The sequence below is a fragment of the Paramisgurnus dabryanus genome, chromosome 5, assembly GCF_030506205.2.
Source record: "Paramisgurnus dabryanus chromosome 5, PD_genome_1.1, whole genome shotgun sequence".
Classification (NCBI taxonomy): Eukaryota; Metazoa; Chordata; class Actinopteri; order Cypriniformes; family Cobitidae; genus Paramisgurnus; species Paramisgurnus dabryanus.
The window spans coordinates 5,835,404-5,862,183 of record NC_133341.1 but is presented as its reverse complement, the minus strand read 5'-3'; the positions used below and the strand labels follow the sequence as shown (position 1 = coordinate 5,862,183).

General features: G+C 37.8%; 2 long non-coding RNA genes across 3 annotated transcripts; both read left to right on the top strand.

Annotated features, from left to right (window-relative positions):
* The first annotated feature begins 17,760 nt into the window (after window positions 1-17,760).
* On the top strand, window positions 17,761-19,329 carry LOC135744696 (uncharacterized). The gene is made up of 2 exons (XR_010530806.2): window positions 17,761-18,020; window positions 18,474-19,329. It is a non-coding gene; the product is annotated as an uncharacterized lncRNA (long non-coding RNA).
* A 757-nt stretch (window positions 19,330-20,086) lies between these two features.
* LOC135748748 (uncharacterized) lies at window positions 20,087-26,454 on the top strand. Of its 2 annotated transcripts, none has more exons than XR_012336671.1 (5): window positions 20,087-20,389; window positions 20,718-20,932; window positions 21,893-21,968; window positions 23,909-24,065; window positions 26,065-26,454. It is a non-coding gene; the product is annotated as an uncharacterized lncRNA (long non-coding RNA). The 2 variants fall into 2 exon arrangements; XR_012336672.1 differs by lacking the exon at window positions 20,087-20,389 and adding an exon at window positions 20,418-20,559.
* The last annotated feature ends 326 nt before the right edge of the window (window positions 26,455-26,780 follow it).

Sequence of the window (26,780 nt, the reverse complement as noted above, 5' to 3'; positions counted from 1 at the left end):
GAATACTCAGTTTAGAAGTTTTATTTCATTTTGTTTATGATTATGATAATGACCAACACGGTTTTACTTTGGCACTTTCGCTAAGAAAAGTTGACATAAAAACAAGAGATTGTGAACCAAAATGCTTATAAGTTGTTTTATAAAAAAAATATTTTAGTTATGTTATGAACCAATCAGGGGGGTTGGTGTTGTAAAGCTGTTGTTTAAATGTGTTTAGCTTTTCTGTTTACAGGAATATGTTCTCTAATACAAAATATATTAAAGTTTTTTTTATTTAGTTTATTTCATATATTTAGCCATGATTATGATGACCAACACTGTTTTACTTTGGCACTTTGGCTAAGAAAAGTTTACTTGAAAGATTGTGAATCAAAATGCTTATAAGTTGTTTGATAGAAATATCTTTATTTTAAGTTATGTTGTTGTTAACCAATCAGGGGGGTTGGTGTAAAGCTGCTGTTTTTTTTAAAAATGTGTTCTGCTTTAGTGTTTACAGAAATGTTCTAATTTTGGAATAAAAATATTAAGTGACATTTTTGTCACTTGTAATAAAGCTTGCTTATTAGTGAAATTATTAATATTTTGGAATGGTACATATTTACTTTAGCCTGGATCAATGGCTCTTAACATCGCAATGTACATCGTCTGGGGGAAAACTATCGCAATGTAATTTTTTCCCAACATCGTGCAGCCCTAGCGCAAACCTTGGCCAATTTTAGTTTCAATGTCAGGTTCATTCTTTCCACTTTGCCCTGGCTTTGTGGGTGGTAAACCGCACCAAAGCTGTGTGTCAAACCTAGGGCCTGCTCCACCTGTCTGAGATGTTCATTTTTGAAATGACTGCCATTGTCAGATCTGACACGTCTGGGGAAACCATGGTTAGGAATGTAATGATTAATGAGACATTTAATCACAGCTGTGCTATCCTCTCTCCCCACCGGATAAGCCTCCGGCCAGGAAGTAAAATAGTCAACAATGACTAAGACATACTGTTTGCCTCTCACCTTCGAGCCCATGTCAGTAAAGTCAATCACAGATTCATCACCAGGCCCGGTAGATATTGGAAATGACCCTCTCTGCGGCTTAACGGTTGGCTTAATGTTATGTTCACAGCAAACCTCACACGATCTGGTGTAGTTTGTTACCATAGATGTTAAAAAAGGATGCCACCAATGTTGCAGATCGCGGAGCATCTGCTTGTCAGACACATGGCCAGGTGTGTGTACTTGTTTCAGCAATGATTCACAAAGTGACATTGGCATGGCAGGTCTACCGTCTGGGGCCTGCCATAGGCCGTCAGCAGATCTGACAGCACCATGGTCCCTCCACGTATTTTTCTCATTAGGTGCAGAAGCAGCCTGCTCTTTTATTAGATATTCGCGAGTGAAACGCGGTAAAATGTCTGATTTTGTTCTATCCGATGTTACAAGAAATTGTGCGGCTGTGTACCCGACAGCATTTTTGGCAGCGCAGTCAGCAGCATCGTTACCACGAGCAATAACTGAATTTGCTTTTGCATGACCCTGGCATTTTACCACAGCCACCTCTTCTGGCAGCAACAGAGCCTGCAATAGGTCTCTGGCCTCGCTAGCGTGAGTTATAGGCCGGCCTGTTGTTGTCAAAAACCCACATCTCAGCCAAACTGGCAGCTCAACATGTACAGCACCAATCATATATGCAGAATCACTAAAAATGGTCACCCTTTATTCACCAGCGTAGTGCAAGGCTTTAATCACAGCTATCATTTCTGCTCTCTGTGCTGACTGTTTACCCTCCAATTTGCCACTTACTCTTGTCACGAAATCATTTTCAACCTGTTCAATAACTGCAAACCCTGCCTTCAATGTACCATCTGCTGCTCTGAAACAACAACCATCTGTAAACAGTGTGATTACTGGTGGGGGAGTTGTCAGTGGTACCGCGAACAAACCATCTCTCAATTTATTTGCTTTTTCAGTCAATGGTATGCAATCATGTGGTTCACCCTCAGTGATTAGATCTGCCATATTAACTCCCTCATGCACATACGTAATGTTGGGGCTTGCCAAAATCTTTGCCAACTTCCGCTGCCTTAGGGGAGAGAAAGTGAAAGCAGTTGAATTTACAAATGACATTACAGAGTGTGTGGTTAATACTGTTAATGCATGGCCCATGACAATGTGTGATGTTTTTGTTATCAATTTCGCAAGTCCTGCTGCGTAGCGTGCACATGCTGGCTGTCTCTGTTCAATTGGGTCCAGTAAAACACTGCTGTACATCAAAACCTTCCTACCACCTGGCGACTTCTGGTATAACACCCCGTGTGCACTGTTTTGTGTTTCAGATACATCTAAGATGAACAGCTTAGCGTAGTCTGCACAATTCAAATGGGCTGCCTGTGACAGTTGTGCTTTCAATGAAATGAAGGCCAGCTCTGCCTCTGGGGTCCACAGTAACTCTGCTTTCAGGTTTTTCATGCCCTGCTCTCTCACTAACTCCCTTAAAGGTGCAGTAGCTGACACATACATTGGTATATACTGTCTACTGAAACCTGTGAGGCCTAGAAATGATAACATATCTTTAACAGTTTCTGGCCTTGGGTGAGAAATGATGCTCTGTCTCTGTTGCGGGGTTAATGTTGAACCCTGCGCTGTTACCATTCTGCCCATAAAGGTTACACATGGTCTGCAAACTTGCAGCTTGTCCCTGCTCACCTTGAAACCCGATATGTATAGCTGTTTCAAAACCAATTTGGTAGCTTCCATGCACCTTTCCATGGACGTGGTTGCCAATAACAGGTCATCAACATACATAATCAATACACATCCTTCAGGTAGCTCACATTTGGTCAATTCTTGTTGCAACACCTGATTGAAAATGCCTGGTGACAAAATGAACCCCATAGGTAAACGGTTATAGGTGTATTGGCGCCCCCTGTAGGTGAAAGCAAAACATGGTTTACATTCATCAGCAATGGGTATGCAGAAAAAGGCATTAGCCAAGTCAATGCATGTGAACCATTGATGTGCAGGCGACAAATTGGACAGGGCCACATATGGGTTTGGTACATTCAGTGTTCCTGTCTCCACCAAAGTGTTTATAGCTCTGAGATCATGTACTAACCTATATTTGTTTGAGCCGGGTTTTGGTACAGGAAAAATTGGGGTGTTCCATTCAGAATTGGTTGGAGTTAAAACTTGTTTGCTCAATAAACCCTCTACTGTTGGCCTCACTCCCTCCTCTGCGTCTGGTTTATTTCTGTATTGGGGTACCCACACTGGTTCTGTGGTAGACAATTTAAATGAAACTGGAGTGATGTTACAAAAGCCTACATCAGTTGGGCCCTGAGACCATAGGTCACGTGGCATGCTTTCAATCATTTTTTCCGTTCCCTCGCCGTCTGTGTTTTCCCTACCATGACTTCTGGCTAGTTGCTCATGTTTTAGGATGGCTACATCCTCAGTCTGTTGTTTGATCCAATACACATCATGACTGTGTGAATACAACACCCCAGTTATATTTGTATTCTGCCAATCGGTTACAGTGAGTAGTTTTTTAACCATGCTGCCTAACTCTCTAGCTTCATGATTAGGATGTAATGCCAGTGAAATGTGAGGTGCAGCTGTGTCAGACATTCTGTACCATTCTTTTTGTTCTTCTGATAAGACAATTGGGGCTGCCACACCCTGTTGGCCCACAAATATGCCATCACCCACCAACCTCCACTTGGTTCCCTCAATGGTCTGAAAAAGTTCCTCATAGGTTGTGTTATCAAATTTGTCATAAAACATAGTACAATGCAATGGATCTATGGGTGGTAGAAATAGGGCTATGTCGTTTATCCATGGCTTATATGTGTTGTAAAGGGTCACTACACTGCTACTGGACATCTCATCTTCCCAATCTGTCTCCAGTTCTGCCCAATAAATGTCAACTAACTCTTTATACTTTCCCCCCACCAACATCCATTGATTTCCTGTCTCTGTTGACCCCAACGAACAATTTATAGTATTTCCATCTGGAAATCCAACTATGACACCATCAGGTGAACACAGTATACTGGCCCCTAATTTAATTAGCAAGTCTCTGCCCAGTAAAGGAATGGGTGCATTGGAGGAGTACAGAAATGAATGCGTGACAGATTGATTAGCAATTGTTGTTGGTAAATGTTTAGTTAATGGCCACTTTTCAATTTCACCAGAGAAACCCATCACACTCACTGTTTTATTACTCAGATCTGTTGACTGTATGGTGCCTCTTATTACAGTGGAGTATGTAGCTCCAGTATCCACTAGAGCTTTTAGTGGTGTATCGTTTACCACTATGTCCATGAGGGGCTCAGCCATTCCCCTCATGGTGGTTCTCTGTGTGCCCCGTCATTCCTCTGCACCATCACCATGACCCCATGATGGGTGCACAGGCGCCATTAAATCAGGTGATGATGAGTTGTGTGGCGCTGGTGGTCCCCTGGCAAAACCACCATTTCCACGCCCGCCACCTCCTCTATTGGGACCCCATCCCCTTGCATTTGGTGCGTTAAGTGGATACCTTACACCGGAAAATTGGGGCTGTGGCTCAGCTTGAGGGCAGCTACGGGCCCAATGACCGTCCTGTCCGCACACATAACATGTACTACCTCTAGGGCCGCCGTATCCTCCCCTGTTTACGCTACCCCTACCTCTGGGAGCCCCTCTATACTGTTGATACCCTCCCCAGGGATTCCCTGAATATGGTGGGCCTATATATGGATCTGGTGGGGCATACTGGTTTGGATACTGGTTGGGTCTTTGCCCATTCGGGGGACCTGAAGTGGTGGGTGGTTGGGCTTGTTGTGTCATCTGTTTCTTTTTATTAGTGGCCTGTTTTGCTTGCTCCAATTGTAATTTAAGTAGTTCATTTTTCAGTCTATCAACCTCAGCCAACTCTTTATTAGCTTTATCTAAGGCCTTTTCTATGTAAAATATCAAATGTCTCTCCCATAGTTCATTAGAAGCTGATGGGATGTCTGGACTATTTTCCATGGTTTGTTTGACTCCAGCTGGTGCACCTGCCATTACAGCTGACCTGAATATGTCCCTGGTGACTGGGTTATTTAACCCATTTTCTTCTGTCAATTGTTCCCATTCAGCATTGCATCTGAAATAATAAGCCGCTCCTGTCTCATCTGGTTTAATTTTGAATTTAATGTTTTGGTACACTGTTGGTGGAGTGGGAAACTGGGCCCTAAGCGCCTTACCGATGTCTGTACTCACCGTACTATACAATGCTTCGTTATCTGTCAATGTCAAATTGGCATTTTCTTCAAAATCCTGTACTTGAGCTTTACTTAAAATTTGCTCTAACAGACATCTGATCTCACCCACGGCCAGAACTACACCATGACTCAATGTAATTAATTTATTTAACCATCTCCCTCCACCACTAGTGATCGGTGGGAGTTTACTCATTATAGCAGTGAGATCACTATGTGTCCATGGTTGATATTTTTTAGTTCCTTTGTGCAACACTATGGGAAACTGTGTACCATCTACCCTATCTTGGTCTGGTTCTCCGAAAAGTTGTGAGGTGGCCGTTGGAAGTGGTGCTGGCTCTGTGTTTAATAACTTGCTCTTCAGTGATTGAGATGCTACCCACTGATAAACTTGATGCTTCCGCTCGCTTCCTGTGTCTGGTCTCTCTGCATTTAGTTGGCCCTGTGACTCGTGATCAGAAAGTGGGTGGTAGTTCATGCCTGATCTAGTGCCTGACCTCTCAAGGAACATTTCACCTTGCATTGAGACTCTCAGAGGATCTTTTGAATGTATTAGGCTGTGCTTATTACGGTCATGCTCTAACACTATTTTCCTTAGTTGTTTAACTTCTCTTTTCATCCCTTCCATCCTTTTATGTTCTTTGCTATGTCTTAATTCTGTTTATGTTTCTAAAGCGTGACTACAAACACTCGCTGCTTTAGAATGTGTGCCGTGTTCAATCTGTTCACTGGCTTCAGAGCGGTTATCTAACTCTTCCTCATTCTCTTGGCTGAGACTAACAAGTGTGTCACCCTCAGGGCCCCCACATGCTCCATGCATAACATTTACATCACCCCCACTGGGCGGGTGTATCACTGGTGTCTTTGGTGAATATGGTTGCAGTAAATCAATAGGTTTTTCAACAACCATAGACTTTCTGGGAGAAGACATAAACTCTCCCTGTTTCATAACAGTTTGTCTTAGTTTGTACAATTCATGTTTTATTTCTTTTAGTTCTTCACTATCCTCTACATCTAAATGACCGCTATTAATTTGAAAAACAGGCTGTTGCATTGGGGCTTTGGCTTTCTCATAAGGAGGAGGTGTGGGCAAAGAGGGGTAGATCGATTTCACTGGGGGTGGAGCTGGAGGAGGAGCCGTAGGTGTCACACTTGAGTCTAGCTGACTGTTTCCTTGTTCAACTTCCTGTTGCTTTGCAGCTGCACCACTGTAAACTTCCCCTTTTCTATTTGATTTAATAGCCTGCATGGCAGCAGCAACCAGAGCCAATCTTGTCCAAATTCTCAACTCTTTCTCTAAGTTTGTTACATTTGGCCCTTTACCAAACCACTTTTTTCCTTCTGCTTCTACAATCTTAATTTTGTTTACCAGTCTATGTTCCATGGCAAAAAGAATAGGCGTGAGAGGAACTCTCTTTTTCTCCTCTGCCTCCCAACAGTTTTCTTCTCTCAACGTGTTCCACGCTAATGCAACCTCTTTTTGTCTTTTCTTAACATCTTTAGGATCAGTTTGGGCCAACATTAATTTGATTATTTTTTGCCACTGCAAATACACCGGTGAACACACATATTCATCACACTCTTTCTGAAATTCAGCCATGCTTTATACAATTGTAAATACAATTCCTCTATTTATACAATGTAAAAATGAAATATACCCATATACAACTGCAGAATCAAGTACACAATGGAATTTCCTGGGCCTTTACCCAAAGGTTCCCGCACCCTTAATTTAATACTGTACTCAATTAGATGATTTCTAGGACTTCCACCTAAAGGTTTCTCAACCCTTAAATTTAATACTGTACTCAATTAGATAATTCCTAGGCCTTTCACCTAAAGGTCTCTCAACCCTTAAATTTAATACTGTACTCAATTAGATTATTCCTAGGACTTTCACCTAAAGGTTTCTCAACCCTTAAATTTAATACTGTACTCAATTAGATGGTTCCTGGGCCCTCCACCCATTGGTTTCCCAACCCCCTACGGGCTTCAACCCGAGTTGGTATTTTATAACGCCTAATGCGTTAAAGGAATCCTCAACCTTTTATTCAACAACAAAATTCAAAGATTTCAAAAAGTTTTTCACTCTGATCAATTCTTATTGTTTAAATAATTAATTTCAGTTCGGAGCTCCTTATCAACACGATTAATTTGGTATATCCAAATAGCAGAATTCGATACAACAGGTTTCTGCTCTCCTTTATTTTAGAAGACCGGTCTTTTGTGTTGAAATGGAGCCCTCCCTTACTCTGGTTTCTTCAATGTGAAACCCTCCTTCCTCTCACTCTCTCCTTTCCCTCCACAAAACGTCGGCGGTCACCAATTGTTGGACTTTAAGGCGTCCATTGCGTGTTCATAATTTAGAGGAAAGGCAAAAGATACGAATATCTAAGTTCAAATATTTATTGATCAGATATGAAAAAGTTTAACAGCGCTGGGTCCTCTCAAGTAGCGAACAACCAGCTCAGGAAGTAACATGCTTATTTATAAAATATGTGACGTCGATCTTTCTTCAGAAAATCTCCACCCACAAAGGCTGCTCTCCCTCGTGAATCTGACTCCTTTACCACACCCAATTTCAGCCTGTAGGCAAAGATGGACACACATAGACAAAGAAAAAACAATCTGTTCTCCTCTCATCCCTGGGAGCCCTGCAGTTCTTCTCTAGTACTCCTCCACTTGACATAGCATGTTATAATGCTTTCTTAAAAACAAATCATTAATAAAACATTCATTTATAAAAAAAACATAAGCTGTAAGATGAAAGTGATTATTATGTAACACATATTTCAATATCATGACATCATTTCATTATTTGTAAAATTGGTTATATGAATAAGGCACACATTAACTTCTTTAGATAGATAAACACATATTAAATCTTTTACTGCAATACTACTTCTAAGCAAACACTTTAATCATTATTAAAAACCATCTGTTAGGAAAGAAAACACACACACACACACACACACACACACAGGAGATTCTGTTCTTCAAGGTTGAGCTGCCCTGCCCCCATTAAGTTATTCTGTATGCAACCTTCATTTCATTGGTTAATACAAATTTATCAAAGACAACATCTTATATTTATAACATCAATTATTCAATGATTAATACTGATTAAGTAAGAAATACATGGCATATTTTATCCTGTGAATATTAAAGCATTAATTAATGACATAGTTGCCTGTTTGCTTTCCCCTCAGGCCTCTCTCTTATCTTGATCGATGCCAGGCGTAAATTCCTCGCTAATCCTCCTTACAGCACACACACAAAAACTGGTAATTTTCCTCTCTCAAACACCTCATTTCTACATAATAGCTCAGTGCATATATGAAACACACAATGTTTATAGAATAAAATGATCAATTAAAGAAATATAAAAATGGAACAAAATCAATTTCCACAGTCCTTATTTGGACATCTTTGTAACTTTAACACTTTTAGCAATCAGCATGAAATGTAGGCAGTAAATATGTAAAACATAATTATTCAACAACACAACAGTACTCCATTGTTCATGAATTGGTTAAATGCATTCATTAGTTAAACATACTAATTTTCACTTTCTCTAAATATAACATAGTTATAAAGCAAACAACTTGTTTATTGAAACCATCTGTTCTGCGTGTTTTCTCTTCAGGGCTTTGTTCCTACCCCCAACTGGAACAGCCTTTCAACTTTACACACAGACATTTACTCACATATCTCAGCACAGAAAGCATAATGGCACATATGGATTATAACATAACATACTGATTAATAAAACAACATAAAAATCCCACACCCTTTAAACTGCTCTGTGTTTTGGTTCAGCCATTTGTAGGTTTATCTCGAGTAAGTTCAAATGCACTTCTGCATTTGTCCAGTAACTTTTTGTTTAGAGAATTACATCATTATGATTATATAATTATTCAATGGTTGCATATTCATAGTGTACTTTTCATATTGATGTATTAATGTTCCACAATTTGATAAAAGTAGCTCATTGCATTTCACTGATCTTTGTTTTATATTGTAAAATCATTTCAATAGCAGTAAATACATACTTAGTTGTTTCTTTAACATTTAATTAGTTGTTAACACTCTGGGGTCGACGGTGGCGCGGGCGCCGCAAACTCTTTATTTTTCAATCACTCCACAAAGAGACTTAAATTACTCTGCTGATTTTTGACATACAGATATGATTTATACATCATTTCAAACGTTAAAGTGTCTAGTTTTTTTCTGTCCACTCCCAATAAAAACAGAATGTTGTGCTTTTCGCAAAATTAAGAAAATAAACATGATGCACGTTCTGTTCTCTCTCCCTCAGTGAAGTCCTTTCAGAAACGCGTCAGAAAAATAAACTGTAACTTAACGAATACTTGGTGTAGAAACAAAAGATAAATGTCTACATAATGCTTGGAATGTCTCCTTTTAAATGATATAAGTGAAATTGAAAACAGATATTGTCATTCGGTGTAAACTGTATGAGAAGGAGGAGAAGTACCGTATTTCGCCAGTTACCTCATTATCTGTAATGAGATCGGATCGCCACACCCCGCGCCATTGAAGTGAATGAGCAGAAACATCCATATGCATGACTCGTGCCTCCTGCAGTCAATGGATATGCAATCCACAATCCAGTCTCTCCATTCCTTGTTGTTCCATCCGATTGCACCAAACATGACATAAATCCTTATTTCCTTGCGTATGTGTGTCAGTATCTCCAGACGCGAGTGTTTTCTTTGTTCTTCCATCAAACAGTTCACGCGATTGGAACACACATACACAAACACGCGAGTCAGGAAACTCGACGCGCTTTTTGGTATTCTTATATAATGCGCGATTCCAAACAGTACAATCCTTATTTAGTTGCGTCTAAGCGCATATCTCCGCACAGCAAGTTTATTAAACACAGGATCACTTGCGTGTGCACACATTCACTGCTTTCATGATCAACACGTGAGGTAATGGCGGCGGCTGTAAACAAACATTGATAGGTTTATCACGCGTGTCCCTTGTTGTGTTTCTACTATAATGATTACAAATACACAAATAAGAGTCCAGACAACGATAGGCAGTTGTTCTTTTGAGCTTTTTACTGCACAAAAGAAAACCTCTCGCTGGCCAACCAAACACTAACCCTGGGTTGAAGTGTGTTCATGTTAAGATGGCCAAACAGTATCTTTACCATGATTAAGCTACTATGGTTTTTAAAAGGTAACTTATACTTGTGAAATTAATAGAAAATATTTCAATAGAAATATATATATAATATATATAATGTGTGTGTGTGTGTGTGTATTTACATTATATTGAAAAGTAAACCTTATCATGGTTTTACTACAGAGAAAGTTATTCCTGTTGAACATCCACACAAGGCTCATTAGTGGCTCATTATTCAACTCTTTTGTCTCTCAGCTGTCAATCACTGATTATTCAGGAGCTTTCCCGCCTCCATGCATACAACCTTTCCCAAGCAAAAGTGTCTTAGAAATTGTAAATCAATATCTTGCTTTATGTGATTGAGTAGGCCATATGATTTTCACATCATTTTGAAGAAAAAACTCTAGACTACTAGATCCAGTTTGGAAAGTCTTGGGAAAACATGTTTAGAATGAGTTTTGTGGAGTTATATCAGTGACTTAAAAATTTTGCTTTTTCAAAAACCACGCATAAACATTTTTCTCTCAAAAATACAAACATGTACATACATGTTGATTATATGATATTGTAGCCCAGTTTGTGATGAACACAGTGTTATGAGACTTTTGCCATTAATATGTTTTTAAGCAACTGAAAAAAGCACAAATGTCAGTGCATGTCAAAACTTCCCAAGGGCCCTAAAAACCCCTTAGACCCCAGAGGGTTAATGATGGAAGAAACCGGTTCGTATGTATGAATACAGAATATGTATCATTTTAGAATGAGTTAAAACATGTTTTGGTGGCAAACATGCAGGTAAAATAGCACATGTATAACATTCTAATAGTAAACTTGACTGTAATTCAAATATCACATACAGTACATTAGAAATGATTTATTTTATGTATACAAATGTGTGGGCAATATATTATTATTTCATTTTGTATGCTATATTATTTATGTAATATTATTATATCTGAAATTATTAAATTACATTTATAAATGTTTAAAAGGTGGGTTCAAATGTGCTTCAAGTTGTAACTGAATACAATTTTAGAAAATAGCACAGTTGAGTACACTTAGATTGTCTTAAGTTTGTCTTAACAAGTACTAAATACTACTTTTTAGTATATTAAGCACAATTTACTGCACGAAAATAAAGAGCTTTTGGTACCTTAAGGTTGTGAACTTAAAGTGTATTTTAGTGAACCTTTTCACCTGGGAATACATTTGGTATATTATTTTAACATACTACTAGTATATTTTAAAGTAGATTCGTAAATGTTTAAAGGTGGGTTCAAGTTGTAATTAAAGATATTTTTTAAATACAGACCTAGTATGTTAAAATTACATTTTAGTTCAACTTCATGGTGTCTCAAAAAAGCACAGTTGAGTACACTAAGATGGTTTTAAGTTCATCTTAAAAAGTACTTAATACTACTTTTTAGTATACTAAGTTCAAAATTAGTGTGTGAAAATAGAGCACTTTTAGTTTAATGTGGAAAGTGTACTTAAATAGTGTATTTTAGTGAACTTTTTTCACCTGGGAATACATTTGGAATATTATTTTAACTTACCAGTAGTATACTTTAAAGTATATTTAAAAATGCTTAAAAGTGGGTTCAAGTGTACTTCAAGTTATAATGAAATATATTTTTTTAAATACAGACATAGTATGTTAAAAATACATTTTAGTTCAACTTCATGGTGTCTCAAAATAGCACAGTTGAGTACACTAAGATGGTATTAAGTTCATCTTAAGAAGTATTAAATACTACTTTTTAGTATACTAAGTTCAAAATTAGTGTGCGAAAATAGAGCACTTTTAGTATATTGTGGAAAAGTGTACTAAGTGTACTTAAATAAAGTGTATTTTAGTGCACTTTTTTTCACCTGGGGATACAAGAGATTTTCTTAAAATCAAAGTTTAAAACCTCTCAGAATGTCACCTGAGTAAAACTCCCCCAGCTGCTACCCTGATTTGCATTTGTATAGCTCACAGCATGTTCATTTACATGTTAAAGCCTCCCCTAGAATTAGGGGAAGGGGGGACAACTTCCAAGCAAGGCCCAAGTCAATTTCTGACCATTTCTGACAGTTTTCGATGTTGCCTGCAAATTGTCATGCGCAGTCGTATACTTGGAGTTTCACGCCAATCTACATTGCCACATTCTGACGAAAATTCCACTTTTCATGCAGTGCATTACTCGGCGTTGACTCGTTCCTAAAAATACAATATAAGCGGTAGCTAACGCTAATTAAATCAAACAAACAAATAGTTGTCGTTTTTGGTCCAAAAAAGTTGACTTACCTCAAATAAGATGGTTCCTTCACGTTAAAAGTGTCCATCAGACTCGCGCGGTAGCCAGGTGTGTCTCATCCAAAGGACCGCGCTGTCTTCAAGATTCTGAAGCAAGTGCTAAGATTCCGATTGGCCCAGAGGAAAGCATGCTAAGATTCCGATTGGCCCAGAGAAATGTCAAGTATAAGAATTATCCAATAATGTTTGGCAATTCTAGCCCGCATGGCATTCAGATAAAGGGCAGCCTTCCGAACCCCCCCCCCCACACACACACACACACCTAAAAAAAAACCCTCCGGTTCTATGCGATTCACGTGAATGACCCAATTGACCAAGAAAACGGCGATTGTCGCCGAAAAGCGACAAGTTTGCAGGTCTGGAAGAGGGAGGAGTTCCCATAGCGTCAGCGGATGCAATGTCGAGTTACCGCTCTCGAAAAGGAACCACCTCTGAATATATTGAATGAAACTTGAATATATGAAATGAAACTTGGAATATATGGAATTAATGTTTGAATATATTGAATGAAACTATTTGTTGAAATGGACAAATGACCAAAGCAATCGTATCGGTTGGAGGATATGTTGGACAAAAAACCCAATCACTATTTTACCATTGAAGAAAATGTGGTAGTATAACATTTAAACTGAAAGAGTTACCACAATTAACACAGTGATTTTCTCTCTTGCGTGAGATGGTACAAACTCATTCCTAAACCTTTAATAAATTATTAGACCTTAATTTAATTATTTCTGGTTAAACTGGATTTTTTTAAATATACTGGACTTTTTTACATTAATGTTATCCTACTCATTTGTGACCTGTCATGGAAACCAGTGACACAAGTCGGCAGCACAAGTTTCGAGATAATGAGAAACAAAGTTTTTTTTTCAAAATTTGTGATTTTTAGTTTTATTGCAGAATCTGTTAGTTGAGATCACGAAGAAGCCGCTCCATGTTTGAGATGGCAGTTTTTGTTTATTTAAAAGCGCACATTTTGCGGTTTAAATTGGCTTGTTTTTTCAGAGATAAAAGCGTACATTTTGCGGTTTATATCGGCTAGTTTTTCCAGAGATTCTAGCGTGCAGGGGGGGCATCATTTTCTGTGTGTATTTACATACTGTGTATGCGGCTTGTGTTTTCGCCCCCTCCCCCAAAGGGAACAGCGTGACTACTAAATAAGGATAGTTCGCCCAAAAATGAAAATAATGTAATTAATGACTTACCCTTATGTCATTCTAAACTCGGAAGAACTTTGTTCATCTTCGGAACACAGTTTAAGTCCGAGAGCTTTCTGTCCCCGTCACTGACTTTAACCAGATATCCTCCTTCCTATCTCAGAATGACCTGCTCGATGACCACCAGACAGACTTCAAATCCAACCACTCCACCAAAACAGCTCTCCTAGCGGTCACGGAAGCACGACGGATAGCTAAGGCAGAATCTAAATTCTCGGTTCTGATTTTAATAGACCTATCGGCAGCCTTTGACACGCTCAATCATCTGATCCTCCTAGCCACCCTATCATCGCTAGGAATCACGGGTACTCCCCTCCAATGGTTCAAATTTTTCTCTCCGAGAAATCCTTCATGGTGTCATGGAAGGGTGCATGGTCCACAGCTCACCAGATGGTCACTGGGGTTTCTCGGCTCTCCTGATTTTGCCAAGTGGTTGATGTCCTCAGGGCAACATTATGTCAGATTTCAGAAATAAGTTTAAAGTTTGTTTTAAGTTTAAGCTTACAACCAGGATTAGCTGTTTCTAGACCATTGTTTTTCACTTATCATGTCCCTCTGATTTAAGGGGTTTGGTTGTGGTTAGAGTTGGGGTTTGGGGTGGGTTTAGGTTACATTTAGAAAAATGTTGTCCTTGGGTCAACACAATATGTTGCCCTGAGGACATAAACCACTTGGCAAAATCAGTTCGAGCGGGGTTTCTCAGGGATCAGTGCTTGGTCCACTCCTTTTTTTCCATCTACACAACATCCTTAGGACCTATCATACATGCACATGGCTTCTCCTACCACTGCTGTGCAGATGACCAGTGTTGGGAAAAGTTACTTTTAAAAGTAATGCATTACAATATTAAGTTACTCCCCAAAAAAGTAACTAATTGCGTTACTAAGTTACTTTTCATGGAAAGTAATGCTTACGTTACTTTTTAGTTACTTTTGCGTTACTTTTTCTTGGTTGAGGCCTGATCTCTTTCAGAACTTGCAGGTGTTTTTATAACTGAAAAGTTTTGCATTAAGAAATTGCATATTTCATCACAGAAATGTCGAGCTCTGGCCTGCCATCTCAGTTTCTGACTTAAACTGTTCCCACACAGGCGTGTACGCATAGAGTGCATAATGTGATTACGTTTAGTTTAATTACGTACATAATTTTTTTAAATAGCTATAACTAGTCCCATTGCAGAAACAAAAAACTCATTGAGAAAATCTCTCATCTCTCTCATTCTGACTTAAACAGACAGCATAAAAACACACACATTCTTTATATACATTCTCCCGTATATTAAAAACACTGGGCTGGTGGGACAGACCTTTTTTTTTACTTTTTGGCACGCGTTGCCTCAGACAAAGTTTCCATATCAGAAAGTATGTGTCATAGATCAATCTGAGGCTTCCAATGGATTAGTCACGCTCAGACCGTTTCTTTGTCATAGTAACTAGAACTACTCTGCAGCAGATACTAGAACAATTATGCAAATGTAATAAACTTTTGATGCTTTTTTTTCTGTATATTTTCTGATCTATAAGACACTTTGGATGAATGTATATGCTAAATGAATAAATGCATATGTGATGACTGGAAAAAAAGAAGAATGGCAATAAGACACATGTCTATAGCTTTGATTGGAATTAAAAAAAAAAGTGCTTTCTTGTTTTCACCTTTAGTTTTTTTTCCATCTGATCCTTTTTAAGGAAAAGTAAAAGTGACATAATGACCAATGTATGGTAACCCATACTTGAAATGTGACGTCTGTATTTAACCTATCAAGTGAGTGGTGAACACGCACTGCACGTCATGAACATACACACCCAGAGCAGTACTGCAGTGCCCGGGAAACACTGGGAGACAGGTGGCTGGCTCAAGGCACCTCAGTCGCAACCTGTCAGCCGTGAGACTCGAACCAGCAAAACTCTCAGGTTATAAGGCCGACTCTAACTATTAGACCATGACTGCCTATTATCTTATGATGTAAATATTATGTTATATTTAAGAAGTTAAGCTTTTTTGGTAACTGTTAACAGCCTTTTATCAACAATTCATTGTTTCACATATTGATACAAAGTAAAAGCGTAAGTGCAAGTTGTTTTTAAATTAAGCGAGCTCAAACATATATTTTATTCTAATAATTTTAGGATAAGCCCCTAGGATAAGTTAAATAATGAAATGAATATTTATGATGAACATTTGCTGTTAACAAGAAAGATAAAAACAAGAAGTCATCCTAACAGTGATTAGTTTTATCTTTACTTAGCTGAGCACTTGACCCCAAAAATTTTATTGTTTGTGTTGAAGCATTGTGATAGTTCGTAGGAAGAATACAAAAAATTCTGTGGTAATTTTTAACACCTTGGGTGTGAATCTAAGCAGTGTTGATTTAACTCTGGAGCTTTTGCTGAAATTAGAAATAGTTTCAACTACCCTAACCTAAAGGACTGAGTGGCAAGGTAAGGAAAATAACAGGACAAAGAGTACACTTCTATTAGTAATCATAATAACTTCTTACATTGAACTGATTATACTTTGATTTCTGTAATTTTGTTATTATTTGTGTGTAAGTATGAACAGGGTTGGGAGAACTACTTCAACATAATTTCCAATACAGTTACAAATAACCTTAAAGAGATGCAGTAACTAATTCAAGTATCACAAAACGAAAGTAATCAAGACTTACCTTTAGACTACTTCAATGTCAAATATGTAAATAAACTTAATAGAAAAGCATCAGAAGAGTCTTTCAAACTCCAAGCAGATATGAGACAGATAGGCTACTCACTACAGGGAAAACAAAAATATTTATTTTTGATTATGCCCTCGATAATCATGATAATTAATGTTGATTAATAAACTACATTAAAATGCTTAATTGCATTTTATAGGTAATTCAGGCTAAAACGTTTGAATGGTTTTTGCTTGCTTACTAATTCAAGACATCACACTGACTTTCTGAGTGACATGGAAACAAAAGGTTTTTCAAACTTGGACTAAATTGTATAGAAATTGGCTACACTGCACAATAAAACTCCCTTTATAATGGATGACGTGGGAATTACTTGGCCCGTCTGACTTTTGGATTATAATCAGTACAATCAATGTACAGTGGAGAACACAGCAAAATTGTATTGGGAGCAATTTAGGGGCGGTTTCCCGGACAGGGATTAGACTAGTCCTAGACTAAAATAAATGTAAGAGCTGTACAAACTAAAAAAAATGCATTGACATATCTTAAAATACATCAGTGCTCTTTGTTTTGCCTTAAAATGCACACAGGTAATGTTTTTAGTAAGGTATGTTTGTTTATTTTTTCCTAATTAGGCTTAATCCTGGTTTAAGAAAACCCCTGTCCGGGAAAACACCACTTATGTTTGTCATTTAGTGTTTTGCGTTCATATTCTTAACTTTGGACATAGATTTATTAATATATTATTAAAATGATAAGATCATTAATGCATTGTCGGTAAACCATGCTTTCAATGAAACTGGCTTTAACAACAATAACTCGTTTTAGTCATTTGTGCATTGCATGTCGTTACCACTAATGAGCACAAGATGGCAGATGACTTTTTCGCCACTATCATTTTGAGTTGTATTTTAAAGGAAGATTTACAAGCAATAGCAAGCAATGATTTCACTATAGCCAACTTATTAAATGAAGATCCAAAATCAGGAAGTCAAATGCAGTTTGAGATTTATTAAGAATAGTGTGTTATATAACAGGATATAGAAGAGGCAGATCATTATTTTCACGCTCCATCACAGCAGGTGGCGGTATGCACCTTTAAAGTAGGTTCGTAACCCGCCATTAAACCAAAAGAAGAAGATGAAGATCGTAACGTCAGCTCATCGTAAGCAATTCACCTTATTTTCCACGACAACAAGGGCGGCGCCATTGCGCTCATTTTGTCAACGTACTTCCGGCTGCATATGATGAGCAGCTGAGGCAGTGGCTGAAGGCGACGCGTTAAACTTAAAAAGCTCACTCAAGCGCCTTTATGTTTGTTTCTTACCAATTTTAATGGACGGGGAGCCGACTGAGGAACACCCTAATCCCAAGTAATGGTTCGACTACGATGTTCCGGTAACTTTAAACCACGCCGGGTGTTGAAAAGGTGGTCAGTTTCAGGTAAGCCATCTTAGCTTTATGTGCTCTTTCGCCTAACGTTAGATTTGTGATGTCCGTTCTACGAATAAACTTAAGATCAGTAACGTTAGTTTATAAAATGCAATTATTTTGAATGATTTTCATTGCCCACCTTTATTTTATATTTAAGATAAGACAGCAATATATTATAGTACATTACATTCTTACAGTAGCTCTCGTGATTCATACAAGTTACAGAGATTTAAGATGCTAGGAGGTTTCTCATTCAGATATTGATGATAATGACCTATTAAACGACATATTATTTAACATTGAAGTTAGAGGTTGTGTGTATAATGTTTCTGTCTCTTTATGCATCTCTCTCACACACACTGTTCTGTTTAAGTATGGATGTCATTTATATATTAATTCTCATGATGCAAGTTTCTTTTAAATACTAACATAAAAATGTTTATGGTTAAATTATTTTCACAGATGCATTGATGTTTAGTGATGCAATGGACAACTGTGAGGATGATACAATCAACGTGTTCCTAAACTGTGATGCAGAAACACAATGGGAGGATCAATCCGTCTCTGAACACAACTACACTTTAAAATCACAACTCAACCTGAAGCAACATATATCTGATATGGGAAAACAACCTTGCGGTTTCCCGGACAGGGCTTATGCTGGTCCCACGCTATAATGCTTATTTGAGCTATGATAATTTAAAAACACCTTGTACTGACATACCTCAACATATATGAGTGCCATTGTTTTGTCACAAGATGTGGTTTGTTTGTAAAAACTAAAATGTCCTAATATAATTAAGGCCTAGTCCTGTAAACCCTGTCTGAGAAACTGCTTCTGCTTCATGTGTTGAGCTGGCACAAGAGTACATATCTCTGCTGAGAAACAACCATCTTTGTCAGCTTTACACAGGGTTGATATTGCATGCATTACATTCAGTCGCTAAGCACATCACCAGTACATACACCAACAGCTTCCAGATAAACACTTGGGATCAGCTCCTGATGACTCTGATAAAGCTGTGTCTTAATTCATTGCAGGGTGGTCTTGCTGAAAAGTTAGTTGTTTCTTAGTCCATAGTTATTTTTATAAACCTTTACAATTTGACCTGATTTTACCTGTTGTAAAGTTACATTAAACCTTCATACAGTTTGTTATCAGATGTCATGCAGTGATATTAAACATTTACAATGTGATCTGTTGTGCATTTATATTAAACCTTTATAATGTGATCAGATATTACCTGCCATGCAGTTATATTAAACCTTTACAATGTGATCAGATGTTGTGCAGTTATATTAAACATTTACAATGTGATCAGATGTTACCAGTCATGCATTTATATAAAACCTTTACAATGTGATCAGATATTGTGCAGTTATATTAAATCTTTACAATGTGATCAGATGTTACCTGTCATGCAGTTATATAAACCTTTACAGTGTGATCAGATATTATCTGTAAGGAATTTCTTAAACCATATGTGAGCTTTGTTAGATTCCACTTAAAAGGATTTAAGTCTCTTGATTTGAAGGAATAAGTTTTGGCAAGTTTGCAAATGAATTCTAGCATGGTACATTACCACATAAAAACGAAATAGATATTGGACTGGCTAAGGTGCACATTTGCTTTAAAAAAGACAAAATCACTGTGTAAATATTGGTAAGCATAATTACTTTAATAATGTTGCTCCATCAACTCCTTCTCACACGACGAGGTAATAAAATATGTCCCATAGGTTACTTGCCGCGGCTGCTTCATATCTTCTAACCACGAGACGATTGATGGGACATTATAAGACTATCCGAGCGTCGTATCAAGTTTTCTCCGTGCTCCTAATTCAAAACATTTACAGCAGTTGCGATATTTGTCATTTAGCTAAAGTTATAGTGAACTACAAACAATCTTTTAACCACCAAACTAGCTCCCGAATGCACTGTGCCATATTAGCAGCGGAAGTCGGTTGACAAAATGCGGAAGAGCGAAGAATTGAAAAGGGGCGTGGCGGAATAAGGTGAATAGGTAAGTGCTCGCTCACAAGCTTATGAATAATTGTATTCCAGCGAATGCGTTACGACAGGCACTGTCATTGTGTGAATTATTAATGATATAGTGATCCAAGCATTACGTCGAGTTTGCCGTAAGCTTACCTCATAGCCATCATAAGCCAGGTACGCTGACGGAAGGGTAACGTAACCACACGGAAGAGCCAAAAAGTACTATGGAGGAATACAAACGCAAAAGCAGCAGCAGTAACAACAACAACAGAAAACAGTTTTGTTAGATAAATGGCCTTGGGCAAAAGTCTTTATAACTGCAATAACATAAGTTAGTGGAAACAGTGTCAGGCTTTCCCAGATGGAGACAATATAGTGAGGTAAAATTTTAGTGCTGTTTAAATGAATGCGTTGTGTTTGTTATTCATTTAAAAATATGAACATAAAGTTATGACTCATGACAAACTGGCAAGAGAGTAAATAACACAGATCTGTCCAAATATGAGGGAAACTATATTCCTTTGTAGGCCTACTGTGTAGCATTATTAGAGTAAGTTGGTCTATATCATTTCCTTGTTGATTTTACATTAATACTATGATTTTACATTTGAATAACCATTGTTTCAAAAATCATAAAACCAAATCTGATTCTAGTTATTACTAATACAAGCAACTTTTTATGGTTTTCTATATGCTTGTCTTTCACAGATTATTCACCCAGTGTTTATTCACAAGATTGACCGAAGCTTATTTAGATGACCAAATTATGAACAATGACCCACCCTGAGGCTGTAAGCGTGTGCCTGATGAGAGAATGCGTACTTGAAGCAGTTATAGGACTTAATATATTCAAGAAGACCAAGCGATCCTTATAGGACTACATGCAAAGCAATGTATTCCAGACCGCACAACTGGACATACAGGTACTTTTTAAAAAGCTCATTATTCTTCTTAACTTAAACATGCCTGCTTATTCTTTCTGCTATTGTCTGTTATTATTAGTAAACAGTTTTGTTTTAAATTGTAAAAACATCTTTATCCTTTTTCAGATGATATTTTTGTTAAAGATTTTTATTATCTACATGTCATGTCTGTGTTTATTTCAAGTGCAAACAGTAGAACTGTCACAAATTAATATATTTATGACTTTGCACCTGCACTTAATTTAGACATTTTTAAGCATTTAAGGTCAAAATCAGAGTGTAACTTTTACTTTTCATACTAAATGAAATATTCAGTTTTCACTTGTTAACCTGACCGATACAGCAACCATCACACCAAACATTCCAAAACCTGTTTCTGTCTAATGAAACAATCAATGAATTTGGGCAACCAGTATCTGATTGAATACTATAGCTAAAAGTGTGTCACAGCTTTGTTCTGATCGGTTGTTTCTGTTTATGTGTTTTGTACGCTGTGTGTTTTGTCATTGGTTTGTTTTGACAGGTGGCCATGCACGCACCAGTCATTGTCTTAAGCCCAGGATACACTGCAAGATTTTTGCTCTCCTATAATATCATTACCTTATCACACAGTGCGACATGGATCATTTAAACTTGGGTACGACAAGCATGTAGACTGTATAATGATGACACCTATTGACTCATAGGTTGTGATGACTGTGACTCCAGTTAAGTGCAATGTCACCAGCATGTGCTAGTATTAAACAAATACTGGTAAGCTGGTCGACATAGGACCACCGAAGAGCCACGATCACAGAAATTGCCACAAATGTTTCACGATGGTAATCTTTCGTTTGGGACCGCCAAAAATCATGCAGTGTATCCCAGGCTATATCCTCCCCTCCGTCTAGTCATCATCTCATTAATTATAAGATGCGCTGTCAGTGCTTTTTCTTTCTGACTCTTCTCTGTTCTCTCCAGATTGTGCCCTGATGCCATCTGCCCCGTTCTCCCAGCCTCATCTTCCCTCTCCAGGGTTTCCGCGGGGTTGTAAAAGGTAGTAAATTAAATTATGCCAAATTAAAGCCAGTAAAAAGTAGTAAAAAGTAGTAAGCGTCATCTGACGAGGTAGTACATTTTCGATTGCCTTTTGTAATGTTATGATGCCTGGAAATTAGTTCAAATCACCTGCATATCTGGGCAAATAATCAAACATCTTTCGTCTCTGGGATGTGATCAAAGCCTGGAGTGGAGCCAAATCACGTTCCTCTCTCCGCTGTAAGCATTCTGTAATCACTACGGACCGGATCCACTCCGGGTTTTCTGACTGTATCACTTTAAGCTGAGGTAAAACTTTTTCAGCTAGCATGGTCAAACTTATAATGCAGGAAGGCTCCGATGTTTTGAAGATTGATAAAGGTGTAAAAGACGATTGACTTGGCTTAGCGAAATGATGAAGATTGGCAAGCCTTTCAGTTCGTGGGCTAAGAAAACCAACCAGGTAATTGCGTGTCTTTGCACAGTATGACTAACGTAAGGGGTCCTGTATTTTGGGGGTAAATGATTTCTCACGTTACTGATCATCCGCGGCACGCTTTTTAATGCTATGCTGATATAGCCAGTGGCTGGTACAACGGGTTTGTTTAACTCGTGGGTAAACTTCATGTGGCGCCACAACAACCAAAAGGCAGATGACATCCAAAATCCAAATCCCTTGACGATTGACGAGGAATCATAAGAGGAGACTGCTTCCGAAATGCTCTCGCGGGACTTTGATGTCATCCACCTGTCGGTTCTTGCAGTTGCATTTGCATGTGGTCACAAAAACGTAACATTTGTACATATATTTAAGCACAGCAGTTTAAAAACAAGTGATTTTAAGCCATTCAAACTCAAACAACAGTGCGTCCGCTGTTTCTGTGTCAGAGGAGCACGCTAGCCGCGCATTCGTTTCTCATTGTGTTGTACGTATTTTTACCGCTTTATTGGCCTTAAATAACACATATGCCTCAAAAATCCCGTCTTTGCAAATATCCTCATATAAACACGACCATTTAGGTCTTAGGAGAAAGTAAATAGCAGAAACTACTAAACTATTAACATTGCGCATAAACTAGCACATCAGCGCTGCCTCTATTGTAACATAATAATTTGTTGATAAAGGTACAGTCATTCAATTAACAACTGTCACTATGGTTACAGACATCCTGTGCGAATTGTACACGAGTTTAACTCGAGTTACACGTTCAGGGTTTATATTCATACATAACGTTACTGTATTAGAGCTGTGACTGTAAGCTGTTTTGTGAACAGAACAGACCCTGGATTATTTGTTTGTGTTTACTGAATAATATGATATGAAAAAGTTGTATTTGTTCACATTAGTAAATGCATTATATAACATAAACAAACAATGAAAAATATAGAGTATATAATCATTAATTAATTCTTGTTTATGTCATTATAGTAATTGACGGTGGTTCATGGTGCATTCACTAATGTTAACAGTTTCAACTTTGATAAAAAATTATTAGTAAATGCTAAAATAAATACATTTACAATTAATAAATAATTAATAAAAGATTCATTAAAGGTGGTGATATTCATGTTTTCTTTTTTACAGTATTGTGAGTTATTTAGCTGTTTCGCCTTAATCTGAAATGCCCTGCAAACTACAGCTACCTATATGCCACATGAGACTTCAATATGGAATTTATGGCAAAAAGATCTCCCCTTAAAATGCTATTGGTCTCGCCTACATAGTGTTAGTTAAATGAATATGACATGGCCTTAAAAACATTTCAGTCAGAATAATTTTTTTCACTTTAATTCTTTTTTGTATGTTATATATGTCAAAATCTGTGTAAATAATAGAAAGGTCGCTGATTAACACTTGCAATTCAGTGTCGTGATGGTTTTAAAAAATATTCTGAAGGTAGTAAAAAGTAGTAAATTTAACTTAAGGATTTCTGTATAAACCCTGCTCTCTATGCCTAGCTTCACATTGGTTGGCTCTTCTTTGGCTCTCTTCATCCCGTCTGCCTGCCTCGCTGCTCTCCCTGATAACATTTCCTGACTGATGCCTTGCACTCTGACTCTTTCTGCAAGGTGCCATTCTCAGCAGTGACTCAATTTAGTGCCACCCTGCTGCTTGGTGAGTCTCTGCATTCTGGAATTAAGATTTTCATTGCCCATTCAATAAACTGTTTTGTGCCTACAGTTGAGTCTGTGACTTTTTTTGACCAAGTGATGTAAGTAAGGTCTCAACTTTATACCTTTTAACTCTTTCACCGCCAGCGTTTTTAAAAAAAGTTGCCAGCCAGCGCCAGCGTTTTTCATGATTTTCACCAAAGTTTAATGCCTTCCAGAAAATTTTCTTCTTTAAATATTTAAACATACAATATACCAAATGAAAGAACAGACCCTCTGCTTTCAAACAAAAAAAACCGTTTCATCCTACCTTTAGTGATTCTTTTGCAATCAGCTTTTGAATATGGGTAGGTTTTTGCAAAAACACCATATTTTGAGCAAAAAGCAAAAATAATTCCATATTTGTGACGGACTTTTCATAGAGATCCCATTCAGAGCGATCTTTAAAACAGACACGGACATGCAGCAGCTTGCCATAGGGCAATACTTCCGGTTTTAAAAAGTTGCGGAAGGGCGCCACCTGGTGGATAATAGCGGTATTGCGGGAAGACGGAAAATCTTGTCATTGGCGGGGAAGCGTTTTCTCTTAATTGACGAGATATCTCGTCAATGGCGGGGAAAGAGTTAATATTGATTTCTAGTTACACAGTTGTCTTTATGATGGGCCTAGCATTTTTTAGAGAGTCTGTATTTCTGTTTCCTATGTCAATACTACCTATTACAATGTTTTTGGTTACAATTATATCCCTTTGTTGCCAATGTTTGTGGTTTATGGGTTTTATTAATAATCAAATATTAAATAAGATTCATTTACAACTGAGCAAAAAAAAATCCTTTTGGAGTTTATATTCCATATAATTTGCCTAATTCTTACTAGAGTACATGTAATAAAGTTCTGTTTTCTTTTTCATTTATGTTTTTACTACAGTACATTCTGATTGTATTGAACAGTTTACAGGCTGTGATGTGCATTAGGCCTACATATACTAACATTCTTAGGTCACTAGGGATGTTCACATTGACCGTTTAACCGTTAACCGAAGGTAAGAAATTATGACCGATTAACATTATCAGTTAAAATAAAAAATATTTGTTAATACATGGTGTGTGTCGTCATGAGCCGACAGACATTTCGCCACTTTTCTATCTTTATTTTGTGAATGTCCTGTAAATGACACAAATGATTGCTGCCCTGACGGTCTGATAAAGTAATAATTTGTATGAGAAATCATTTGTATGCGTGTTTGGAAGCTGAACGGAGACGCGCGCGTGTCCGCGCAAGATGACGCGGTCCGTCTGCGCACATCCGGACAGACGTTCGCTGATGGCCTCTGACCCTAACCATAAACATCTAGCTCTTTTTGGACAAACGGAGAAAGACGACGCAAAACCAAAACTTTCTGAAAAGCGTCCTGCTTTAGAAATGACCACTGTGGTAGATGAAACGGAGACAATCTGCCATTTGGATATTAATCCACTGGACCGATCGCGTGCTTTTTAACAAGGTATGTTGCGTGAATATCTGATAATGTATGAATCCTGGTTCTGTTCTTGATCTGTGGCTGCTGTTTGCACGACGTAAAACCAAAGACGACGCAAAACCAAAACTTTCTGAAAAGCGTCCTGCTTTAGAAATGACCACTGTGGTAGATGAAACGGAGACAATCTGTCCTTTGGATATTAATCTACTGGACCGATCGCGTGCTTTTTAATAAGGTAATGTTGCGTGAATATCTAATAATGTATGAATCCTGATTCTGTTGTTGATCTGTGGCTGCTGTTTGCACGTTCAAATTAAATGTTTTGTTTTTAGTAGTTCACAGACAACCGTCAACTGTATTTTTACTCAATGACAATTTCATATTAAAATCTTATCAGTTAACGGTTAATGTTCGGTTTAGAAGCTACGGTTGTCGGTCGGGAAAATTAACTGATATGAGCATCCCTATAGGTCACCCATTTCCCAGGGCAGCACAATAAACTTTACCATTTATGTGTTGCAGGCATTGCACTTCTGAGGTCATCACCATCTTTCTTCAGCCAACCAAAATGATTCTCACCAACCACCCCAGCTCTGCTAAGCTTGATGTTGGAGGTCTGCTGTTTTTGAAGCAGGGGACCACTGTCCATTAAAGGCTTCATAAACCATTTAACAAAATCACATAAGATAGGGTAGTTCATACTCCATGCGATGTGCCATACAATGGAAGGGCCATGTTCCTTATCACATCTGGATACTGCAAAGCTCCTGTCTCCTCAACAAGTTACGAACTAATCAATTATTAAATGATGAAATGCTATGGAAAAGCAAAGATATTTCTTCCTGTGGAGTTTGAGTCTTAAATTTAGTAATTACTGTTTAATGGCATAAATAAAAGTTAAATATTATGTTATTTTAAAAGCATCATGTATCTTTCTTCATTCCTAATGTATTCTACTAGTAGTGTGTCAGGCACTTTAACCCTTATGAAAAAAGCCAAGGAAAATAGAGAGCATCATATCAAAACAACTGTTTATTTGCACATGCAACATTAAACTATGGTATACATCTCTGTTTTCATTACAATATTGAAAAGGATGAGTATTTGGAGTCTACAGTACTGCTTGCTCCATCTCCAGCAAAGATAAAAACATCCCTAGAAAAAGGAGTCATTCACATAGTATTCCTCTTTTTACAACCGCAACACATTTTACACAGACAACACAGCATCTGGAGGAC